Genomic DNA, 12,253 nt, shown 5'->3' on the forward strand with positions numbered 1-12,253 from the left:
TTTCGGGCATGGAGGACAGGTGGTAAAAATACATGGAGTCAGGAGAAGAAGTGTCTTGTGCAAAAGAAAGTCAATGTCATCAGTTTGCAGAGTACATGGAAGGGAGTAAGATGTAAGTAGTTTGGAAAGATAGGATGGGACTAGGTAATGAAATGTTTTAAAAGTCAAAAAGAGTATTTTAAGTTTTATTCTGGATACGATAGGGAGCCACCAAAATTTATTGAATAAGGGGGTAACAAGGTCATACTGGCACTGTGGGAATACCAATTTGACAGATGGGTGTGGAGGATAGACTAAAGTGGCAAGAGAATAGAAGTAGGCAGACCAAAGGACAGGTAATTGCAATAGTCCAGGTGTAAGGTGATGAGGTTCTACATCAGTGCTAGCAGCATCAGAGTAGAGGAGGGGGCATACACTAGAGATAAAGGTAGAAATGACAGGTCTTGACAACTGATTAGATGGATGTGGTGGGAGAGAGTGAAGAAATGAGGATGATACCTAGGTTGTGAGCTTGGGCCATGGGAAGGATGGTGGTGCCTTCAATGGTAATAGGGAAGTTAAGAAGAGGGGAGGGTTTCGCAGAAAATATTTTGTACATGTTTAGTTTAAGATATTCAGACTATTCAATTTGAAATGTCCAAAAGGCAATTTTCTGCCTACATCTGGGATATTAATGTAAAATGGGGTTTCCTCTGGCCTTAATCCTCCCTCATCATCTTAACTAGAATACCCTTGGTAGAATTGTCTCAATTTCTGAGAGCTGTCAACATACAATTACATAATTATAATCTGAACTCATCATCATCATCATGTTCTTCAGTTCAAGGCAATTTTTCAAAGTTTTTGGAGTTTTTCAAAGCAACATTTTTTTTTGTAATACTATATGTTGACTTGAAAACAAGCTATTTCCATAGTCTTTTATTTAATTTTTATTTATTTTTAATTTTTAAATTTAATTTATTAAGCAATGCGTGCCAATTACCTAATAAATCAGGATCAGCCCTCTTCCTTAGCTTAGGGTTGGACCCTGAATATAGGGGGAGACAGATTTTAATACATTAAGAACAATTAATCAAATAAGACAATTAAAAGGAAACAATTAAGCAGGATACAAAATTAAGTAATCTGATTTCTAATTGGATGAAAGGTTAGGGTCTTTCTAAATTGGGAGGGGGAGAGTTAATTGGTACAATTACCTGAAATCAGAAAAAGCAGTGACCCACTCCCCCCAAGTGTCTCCATGCAATCAAAGCAACATGGAATCAATAACTGATTGATCAGTATGGACCAGTTTTCAGATAAGACAGATGGGTTTCAGGTAAGACAGATGTACAATTGTGAAAAAATTCCTTGCATTAATCTTAGGATCTGACTGGGTTTCTGGTCAGCATAACCTGGGTCCTTGGTTAAGGGTCTCTAAATAGCAGGTTGAGGTGGTCTAGCTTCCCACTATACAGTCCTCGGTTTAAACAATATGGTTTTCTCCCATTTCCCACAACTGAATAAAGTTTTCTCACAAGACAGAAGTTGGACTAAACCCATAATTGAATAGAAAGGAAACTGAGCTAATTCTAGAATTGAGTCACAAGATGGAGTCAGTGTGGTTCACAAGTGGTTCCACAATTAACCACTTACTGTCCTTCGATCTCCTCATCAGTTATCTCACAATGAACATTTCCCTGGGATGATCAAATCCTTCAATATTCTGAACACCTTGTTGTCTTGCTTCATTTTGGAAACAAACAGACCTTATGTGGTCATTTGTTTCTCAATACTGATCCCACCAGCATCAGCTTCCTCCAAACCATTATCTTTGCCCTCCATCTCATTCTCTTTCCAAACCTCCCTCTGTCTGTCAAAGGCATCACCATTCTTCCAACCTACCAGGGTTCATAATCTTGGTGTTATCTTCTATTCATTGTCCCTTACCCACATTTCCAAAAAGTGACCAAATCTTGCCATTTCTATTCCAAAAACATCTCTTGCATCAATCTACTCACATAAGTACCACCTTAGTTCAAATCTTTATAATTTTTCACTTAGACTAATTAATCTCTATTCTTCACATCTCTCCCCACTCCTGTCCATCTTCCACAATCTGCTAAATGATTTTTTTTAGTTGTTGTTATTGTTGTTGTTGTTTTTGAGAGGCAATTGGAGTTAAGTGACTTGCCCAGGGTTACATAGCTAGTAAGTGTCAAGTGTCTGAGGCTGGATTTGAACTCAGGTCCTCCTGACTCCAGGACTGGTGGTCTATCTACTATGCCACCTAGCTGCCCCGCCCCAATATTTTTCTTAAGTACAAATCTGACTGTGTGATTCACTTTCTCAATAAACTCCAGTGGCTCCTAATGCCTTTATGATAAAATATAAACGCTTCTGTTTGGCTTTCCAAATCCTTTTTTAACCTAGCCCCAACTTATCTTTTCATATTCATTATATATCATTCTTCTTCCTGCACTCTATGACTGGACCAAACTACCTTTCTCTCTGTTCCTCACACATAACCCTCTATCTCCTCTTTTTATGTCAATGCACTCCTTCCCTTATTTTGCTGCTGTTCAGTCATTTCAGTTGTGTTTGACTCTCCATGAACTCATTTGGGATTTTCTTATCAAAGATACCAGAAATTGCCATTTACTTCTCCAGCTTATTTTACAGATGAGGAAACTGAGGCAAACAGGGTTAAGTGACTTGCCCCAGGGTCACACAGCTAATGTCTCAGGCCGGATTTGAACTCAGATCTTCCTGATTCTAGGACCGGTGCTGCCCTCCTCCCTTATTTACATCTCTTAAAAGCTCTCTTTTCCTTCAAAACACAATTTAAGTACATCTTTCTACCTGAAATTTTTCTTGATCCTTCCATCTGTAGTGACCTCTCTCCCTAACTGCCTTGTATTAATTTTGTGTTACAAAGTCCTTCCCCCTTTTCCTTCACTCCTCACTCCCTCTCTACCCTATGCCATCCCAGAAACCATCCTGGATGGCCAAGCAGCAAGTAAACCTGAAATCCCTCTTCTCTGCCTAAGTAACCACTCATAGGCCTGGAATAAGAAGGGATTCAATAGCTCTATTCTTTCTAATGAGATAGAGGACCTCCTGTCCTTATCATCTGCCTTGCTATGGTTTCTAAGGTTCTCTAAGCCTTACTACGTGCCCTTTAGTCTCTTGAAGTTATTATCTGACATACTTATGTACCCTAAAGAGGTCTGGGCTTTGCCATTTATCCTACACCTGAACTTTCTTTTAAATGTTGTGAGGGATTGTCTCACTTTTTCTATTTGTATTCTTAGTGTTTGGCACATAGTAAGAGCTTAATAAATGTTTTTTATTCATTCATTACACACACACACACACACACACACACACATACATATTGTCTCCTCCAGTAGATATAAGTTCTTTAAGAAGGATCATTTCATTTTTAAAAATATCTATATTTCTAGTGCTTAGGCATTTAATACATGTTAATTGCTTGATTGATTGCCACATGGCCACGCAGCATGTTTCTCCTCTATCAGGTATAACTCTGCTGGTTTATTGAGGGACTGAGTCCTAAGATCTCTGGAATATGTGCTTTCTGGCTCTAGAGGGGAAATGAACAAAGGATTTCCAAACAAATTAGAAGTCTCTGTGAGATTTACTCTTCAATATGTCCTTGAATATCCTTACCTTGATTATCAAGGTAAAATATTAAATTATAATATAACATTGTATATATATAACACATACATTATGCAATAATGTATGTATTGCTTATTTAATATATACTTAATATATACATTAAAATATTACACTAGAGAGATACTTAATGAGTGCTAGGATAGATGATCATAGTTACTGTTGTCATTTCTACATCACTTTCCAGTTCACAAAAGGCTTTCATTACAACAACCCTGGCAGGTAGGCAACAGTGATATCATTATCGAATCCCAGTTCTGCAACACACTAGATCTGGGTAAATCATTTCATCTCCCTAGGCCTTCAATTTCTTCATCCGTAAAATGAGGGGTCTGGACTAAATGACTTCCTAGGTCTCTTTTAGCTCTAATACTCCTGTGTTTCTGGAGCTAGAATGTAAAAATGAGAAAAGCTGCCCACAGTGACAAAAACAGGCACTATAAAGTGAATTGTTTTACTAGAGAAATGGTCTTTAGGTAAATTGGTTTTTCCATCTTCCTCTTATCACTAAATATTACTCTCCCTGATCCCCTTCCACCTCTTGCTCTTACTCTGGGAAATCAGCACTACTGCTGCTGCTGGAAAGGGTACAACAATCAACTGTCCTATGAATCTGCTAACAATCTATACAACTGACTTAGACCAAAACTCCCTTCCCTGGCTACCACTCCTTTGCAGGTGTTTTATCTCCCTATTAAACTATAACCTCCCCAAATAGAGATGGTCTTATTTTTCTAATTTTATCCACACTGTATGATGTATACTAGGTACTTTCTAAATGTTTGATGATCGATTTACTTTACAGATGAGAAAATTGAAGTTGAGAGGTCAGGGAGGAGACACAGTTTCCGGTGGCCAGGATAGGGAAAGTGAGAAAGGAGGGTTGCATAAGAAAGGTTTCACCAAAACGGTGTTATTTTTGTTCATGAATGTTAAATTCTAGAAACCTCAAGTTCCGTCAAAAAGCTCAGGAAAATGTTGGTGTTAGCTACAACTTTGCTCAGGTTTATGGAGTCTAGTAAATAAATTGTCTGTATGATTGATAAACAACAGACAGAGGACCAGATTCCTACCAGGCTGGGCCTAGTGACAGGAGGACTGACCAAATAGTCAACCTTCCAGCCTTTCATATGCTTTGACACCTGTCACCTGATAACTATGCAAAGATGTAACATTCTGAAGCCTTTAATTTTACATTTTGCAAATGCCAAGAAAGTGAAATTGAATGGGAAAAGTTAAAGTACAATCTGAGACATGTGCAAATTAAATTTTAACTATCGTGAATATATATTCTATGTCAGTGAATGCCTATCTCAGAGAATCACTTTCTGGAGGTACTATTTAGTCTGATGGCCTTCACTACATAATTGCCTGATGTTTATAGCTCTTTCATGTGTTGGGTAATCAGAAACCTTGATCAAGGTCAACTGGGAAGGTGTCAGTCTGAAAGTTTCCAGCACCAAGTGAACATCAGGAATGGACTAACCCTTAGAAATGACACTGCTCACTGAGAGTGAGGGTGGAGGAGAAGAGGGAGGTGGGGGATGAAGGATGAGGGGGAGGGAAGAATGGAAGGAGAAAAAGAAAGAGAACGAGAGAAGAGAGATCTTTTAGGGGATTCTACAATAATAATAATTCATATTTCCGTTGCATTTCAATGTTTGTGAATGAACAAAAAGGATTAGTTAAGTTCTTACTATGTACCAAAGCACTGAGGCAAATACAAAAAAATGAGACAGTCCCTGCCTTCAAGGAGCTAAAATTCTAATAGGGAAAAATAAGCTATACAGGAGAGTTGTAGCCATGGAAGGATGCTCCTCCTCCAAATGGGAATTTGTTTTGCTTGGTGGTGCATATTTGTTGTAAGAATTTTTTTCCAATGGGGGGAATCAGTGGGAGAGTAAGGGGAGGGGAGTAGGGGTTAAAAAGAAAGAAGGGAAAGGAAGGGAAGGGAAGGAAAGTGGAGGGGAAGGGGGAGGGGAAAGAGAAGGGAATGGGTAGGGAAAGGGGGAAGGGGAAGGGGAAGGGGGGAGGGAATGAAAGAAGATCAATGAGGTAATTTTTTTTAAATATAGAGAACAGAAAGAAGCACAATCAAGACACCTTTGCAACCTATAGATAGGACAGATTTACCTGAGGAGTAAGCAGTATGTCATAAAGATCAGCAGTTTCCTATGTAATCCTTTTTTTTGTTTGTTTGTTTCTTTTGTTCTATTGTTTACATGGAAAGTCCATTTTATTTGGTGCTTGTTAAATTCAAAACAAACTTTAAAAAAAATAATTTAAGAGGAGTCCTTTAACTTGTGCTTGTTTTTGCCCACAGTGAGAAGGGAATGATCAACACGTGTGCAAATATAAGCATGGTGGTTATAAGCGCTCCCGCTGATACTCATGCTTGGAATTTTTGCTTTTCATTAGGGAAGACAGTGCCATAGAATGAGAAGAACACAGGCTCTGGCATCAGAACTTCTGAATTTCTGCTGGGTCCAATGCTTCCTGCCTGTGTGAAGCTGGGCTGGTCACTGGAGGTAGGAACTTAGGTCTTCTCCTTTCAAAATCACTGTCCTGACTCCTTCATTAGGGATATCACTTCACTTCTCTCTGAGTTGCCTTTTCCCCATCAGTGAAATGGGGGTGATCACCCCGTTTTGTCTCCCTAACAGAGTTTTTGTGAACAGTGAATGTGCATTCAACTGCTTAGTAACTTGAAAGTGTCACACAACTGAATTGTTATTGTAAAGTTTCTGCTACTCCTTTTAAAATGTACTAATGTCTTTTGGTTATGCTTCACCTTCATACCTCCAACATATTCCTTATCCTTTCCCCCACCCAGAGAGCCAGCCCATATTGCAAAGAATAAAAAAAGAAAGAAGAGGAAAAAGCAGTTTCATCAAATCAGCAGTCTGACAGTATAGCTTGTGTTCCACAAACGTCTGATAACAAGGAAAGTTAGCTACTCTTTTGAGTCCTGTTATCATCTTCTTTGCAGGGGACTCTTTTCTCTTCTTGCTTAAAAAATAGAATTGAGAAGTCACTGACTCAGGACCTCCCTTTTGGTTTTTGAATCCTGCCCCACCCAAGTTCAGAGGTTTATAAAGTGATAGCTTCCAGGCTGCCCACAAGTGAGAAGCTTCAGTAAATAGAGAATGAACAGCCGTGAAAACTGAGCTGCCTCTGTGATTTACATCAATTTACATTCAACTTTCAAGTAATCCACAAGAAAATCCTGCAGCATCTATTCCATTACAATCAGAGGAAATGACACGGAAGGCATATAATGATTTCCCAAGATTGCTGTGACACTTGCCCCCAAACACTGGGCAGATTAATTTGTAAACCAAGACAGGAGGATGCTGCTGTAATGATGGCTGCCTCTGATGGCTACCTACAACCTCCGAATTGGGTAGATACATGTGTATTGGAGCTTTATTAACTTTATTTTCTGATCTAGCTTCAATTTCCATCACCCTCACTTGTGCAAAGAGCCTTTGTTTTTCTTCAAGTCTCTCCGCCTCTGCCCTTTCTGATCATGCAATGTAGTATGGAGAAAGAACACTGAACACAGACTCGGGAAACCCAGATTCTGGCCGCATCTGGCCCTCACAAGCTATGTGACCAGAGCAAATTACTTCCCTTCTGTGGACGGCAGTTGCCTCACTGGTAAATGAAGAAGGTAGACTAGATGACCTCTACAATTCTTTCTATAGGACCATAAAGGCTATAGGGTCATAGATTTTGGGCTGGAAGGTATCTTAAGGCCATCTAATCCAATCACCTTATTTTAGAAAGTAATCAATTCACAAGCATTAAGAGCTTATTATGTGTAAGTGCTAGAGTTACAAAGAAACAGCAAAAGCAGCCCCTGTCCTCAAAGACCTTACATTCTAATTGAGGAGATAAAATATGAGTAAACAGGTATAGAAAAGATTCATACTGAGTAATTAGAAGGCAACCTTAGAGGTCAAAGCACTAGAAGCTGAATATTCTAGAAGGCAGAGGTAATGACGGAAGGAATACAGATAATACGAAAATGTAGATACAGAAGACTGTGTTTGTAAGAAACTAGTGGTCAATATGGCTGGACTGTGCAGTGCATGGGAATCACGTATAAGAAGACTGGAAGAGAAGGAAGGGGCCATGTTGTGAAGAGATTTAAAACCAAAGAAATGAGTTTATTGTTTGCTAGAGGTAATAAATAATTACTGCATATTAAATCAACAGTGGCAGGGTAACATGGTCAGTCCTATGCTTTCAGAAAATCATTAGCAGCTGAATGGAGGTTGGATGGGATTGGGGAGAGACTTGAGGTAGGGAGATGAATTAGATCTAGGTTATTGTACAATAATTCAGGTGATAAGGGATGAAGGCCTGAAATAACTAGGTAGGTGATTGTGTGAGGGACAGAAGAGGACACATGTGAAAGATGTTATGGAGATAAGAACAACAAGATTTGGTAACTGAAAATATATATATTATATATGAATATATATGAATATGAACATGAATATATAGGGGGAGTGAGAGAGAGGAGCTGAAGATGACTCTGAGATTACAAACCTGGATGACTGGGAGGATAATGATACCTTCACCAATACTAATGAGGAAACTGAGCCCCAAAGAGGTTAAATGACTTGCCCAAGGTCCCTGAAGTGGTAAGTGGCAGAGCAGAATTGGAGCCAGATCCTCTGATTCTAAATCCCCTCAGTCCTATGATTATAATACTGGCTATTATTAGTACTAGTAGATAGATAGATAAAACATTTATTAAGCACTTGCTATTTCCCAAGCACTATAATAAACATTAGTTATACAAATATAACCAAAAAGAAAGCTGGTCCCTACCCATAAGGTTATATTCCATTTGGGGAATTCAACACATAAAAGGGAACTGAAAGTAGAAGTTGGGAGAAAAGAAAATACCCATTTAGGAGCAAGGTAGAAGCATGAAAATAGGGTTACTAATAAAATCACATGAATGCTTGAAGTCGAAAAAGTTAAATGCAGGAATATTGAAGACTGGCTGTACTTGTATACCCAATGCCCAGTATACTGCTTGGCATGTAGAAGGCACTAAATTGTTGTTTGATTACTCTAACTCAACCCCTTTATTTTATAGATAAGGAAACTGAGACTCAGAAGAATTATATAATTTGCTTAAAGTCTCATAGCTAGTTAGTGGTAGAGCTAGGAGTAGGCCTTATGCATTTGTCCTTCATTATTTTGAATACTTATTTGTTCCAGGTTTTAGGTAATACAACCATTTGATTAGATTCCTATATTTTGTCATGGCTTTGGAGATCTTCTGTGTTCTCCCCATTGTAGTTGTAATTGTCTCTATTCCATATAAGAGATTTACCTTTGTACACACTTAGTTAGATCAGTCATAAAATACATAGGTCTCATGTTCAAGTAAGATCTCCAGAAAATGTTACCATTTTCCCTTCTGCTCAATTAAAAACTGCTCCTTTTTTTTTTTTCAAGGAAATACCATGGAGTCACCCTTGGAGACAATTTATTCTGTTTCCAACAGGAAACATCAAGTTGAATTTTAAGATTTATTTTCTATTCCAACTGTCATTAAGCTTGATCTGAAAAAGATTTTTCCCTTTATAATTCAGAAGATAATAGCATTATGCAAGTCTATGGAAGAAAATAATCTAGGAAGATTATTAAGCATTATATTTTGGGAAGTATATTTGTTCCAATGCTTCATTTAATATTTTATTATACAGAAAATGATTTCCCAGTTTGATTATAACAGCCTATGATTGATTGTGTTCCAACTAATTTTGACAGGCTTTTGATTGATGTATGACCTCACTGATGTTGGTACTGGTATCATCAGAGCAAATTTCATCAAATCCTCAGCTTTCAGATCCTATGCAATTGGTTATAAGTCCTGTAAGTCCTTCTTGTAGTGTCCACTCAGTGCAACCCTGATCCTTTCAATCTCTTAGATACTATAGCATTCAGGCTATATACTGCCTCTCACTTTCTGTACATAGCCAGACTGTCTCCTTTTGAAACTGTAAAAGGCCTCTGTCAAGATCTGTACATGGGCAGCTAGGTGGTTCAGTGGATATAGCACAGGGCTTAGAGTCAGGAAGACCTGAATTCTGGACTCAGACAACTCACTAGCTGTGTGACCCTGGGCAAATCACTTAACTTCTATTTATTTAATCCATCAAAGAAGGAAATAGCAAACTACTGCAGCATCTTTGCCAAGAAAACCCCCCATAGGGTCATGAAGCATCAGATACAACTGAACAGCAACCACAATGACCTAAATACAGTGACATACTGATGTGAGAGATGTGTATTTCCAAAATGTCACCTCATCTGTGTTTTGGTAAATGGTACATCCCAAAGTCAGAGAAGAACTTAAAAGGCCATTCAAAGCAAACCTTTATTCAATTAACATACTGGGTTTAAAAACATTGAAATGAATAATTCTAATTTAGCAAATTAATAAAATGTTCATTTCATTAAGCCAGACTCATTTTATAACTTAAAATTCTTTTCAGAAGAGTAAAAATTACAAATGATCCAAAGGACCAGAGAAAGATGCATGGTGAATATAAACTGGTTGTTACATGCCTCCAATGATGATTTTGACTCAAAATGTAATGAAAGACATAGGATCACTCATTGGTTCACAGGACATGGAGTTTAAAAGGGCAGTAGAAATCATGTAGTCCAATCTTCTCATCTAATATAGAAGACGAAAGTGAAGCCAAGACAAGTTAAATGGTTTGTCCACCAGCAAGGACATACAAGACTGGGAAAAGTTGGGGGAAGCTGAACAGCTCCAGGAGTGAGAGGAGAAGAAATGTGATGATCAGGCTGAGGCACTGGTAACTACCTCAATGGCAGCTCCCCAGCAGACTGAGTGGAATTTATGGAAAGACGTGAAAACAAACACAAAATAAATCACATAGTATTGGAAGGTATGGAAGGGTTGTAGTTTATACAAGTGAAGGTAACTTTACTGTTGAGGTTTAATTTTTTTAATTTTAACTTTTCATTTAACTCATGCCTTGTTAGCTTATCTATAAAACGGGAATAAAGATATTTTCACAACTCACTGTGACACCTTTGAAAGTTACAGATTGAATTTATTATATATTTAAAAGAAAGACAAGATGTATGTAATAGAGATATGCAGTTTCATGTATAATCCTCTTCTGTCATACTATGTATATAGCGCACACACACTTTTATTGAGTGTTTGTTAAGCTGAGAAATTTAAAAAATGCTGAAAAAAACAACATGCTTTACCAGGTGGTTTCGAGAAATTCATTTTATAAACTGTTAAATGCTATAGAAATGTGAGCTCTTCTAGAAGGCACTCACTGCATTTGGTGAATGAATGACTGTTCCTTTCCTCTTCAGCCTGATCTCCCTGGATAGTCCTTGAGATTTCAGGGAGAGAGAGTGTATGTGGTTATGATGAGTACCTCCTTCCAGTTCCTTAAACCAACACCTGGCTTTCCAAGTTTCTGTAGGAGTCTTGGCTCCCTGAGACCCTGTGTGTTAGCTGCTTGATTCCTCAAAAGCCCTGCCATTCAGACATTATAATAGTTCATATTCATAAAACCCTTTACAATTTAAAAAAATGCTTTCCTCACAGAAGCCCTGCAATGCTGTTAATATAAGTGTTATTATCTCTACTTTAGAGCTGTTGTTGTTTGTCCTTCATTTCCAAAGAGGACCAATGACATCGCAAAGGTGTTGCCTTGATTGAAGTGTGAATTGGATTTAATTCAGGCAGAGTTGCACAGTCATCAGCCTCACCGTCCCTTCCAGAGTCATCAAAGTCCAGCAGCAAAACAGAAGTCAAGATGACTGGCGATGGCCTGGGATGTAGTGGATGGCCTTGGCCTTTCTAAATTAAGGTCTTTCCCAGGCCTTGGAGCCTCCCAGTCGGAGGCAACACCCATTCAATAACAAAGGGCTAAGAACTGAGGCTGGGTTAGACAACTGGGTGGGGCAGTGGATGAAGGACTGGGCCTGGAGTCAGGAAGAATTGAGTTCAAATCCAGTCACAGACATCTACTAGGTGTATGATCCTTGACAAGTTACTTAACCTCTGTCTTCTTCAGTTTCCTTAATTATAAAATAGGGCTAATAATAGTACCTACCTCTCAGGTTTTTTGTGAGGATCAAATGAGACAATATTGCGCGGCTCATAATAAGTGCTATTCCTTTCTCTAGAGGTTCAGAGAAAGCAAGATCCCTGAATTCAGGTGCTATTTAATTTTTGTTTTCACATAGGACAGTGTCTTACACATTTTTCTTTTTTCCTGATGAACTGATAGAGGAAACTCTTGGTAAAGAAATTTCTTAAATCACTGTGGGTAAGCAGGACATGCGATAAGATGGACCACCTGGAGAAGATGAATGGTAAGTCAGACTACAGAAGTGGGGCACCCTGGGCACTACCCCCCTCATAGAAGATATAAGTGAAAAGACTGGCTAGCTCAAGTTTGGTAGCTGGGCCTGGCCATGTCATTATGCAACACCTTCTAATCTAGGGTACAGAAGAAAACTACTCAGTTACCACCATCAAGCT

Source organism: Vombatus ursinus, unplaced genomic scaffold (genome assembly GCF_900497805.2).
Source record: "Vombatus ursinus unplaced genomic scaffold, bare-nosed wombat genome assembly UNPS02011572.1, whole genome shotgun sequence".
NCBI classification, from domain to species: domain Eukaryota; kingdom Metazoa; phylum Chordata; class Mammalia; order Diprotodontia; family Vombatidae; genus Vombatus; species Vombatus ursinus.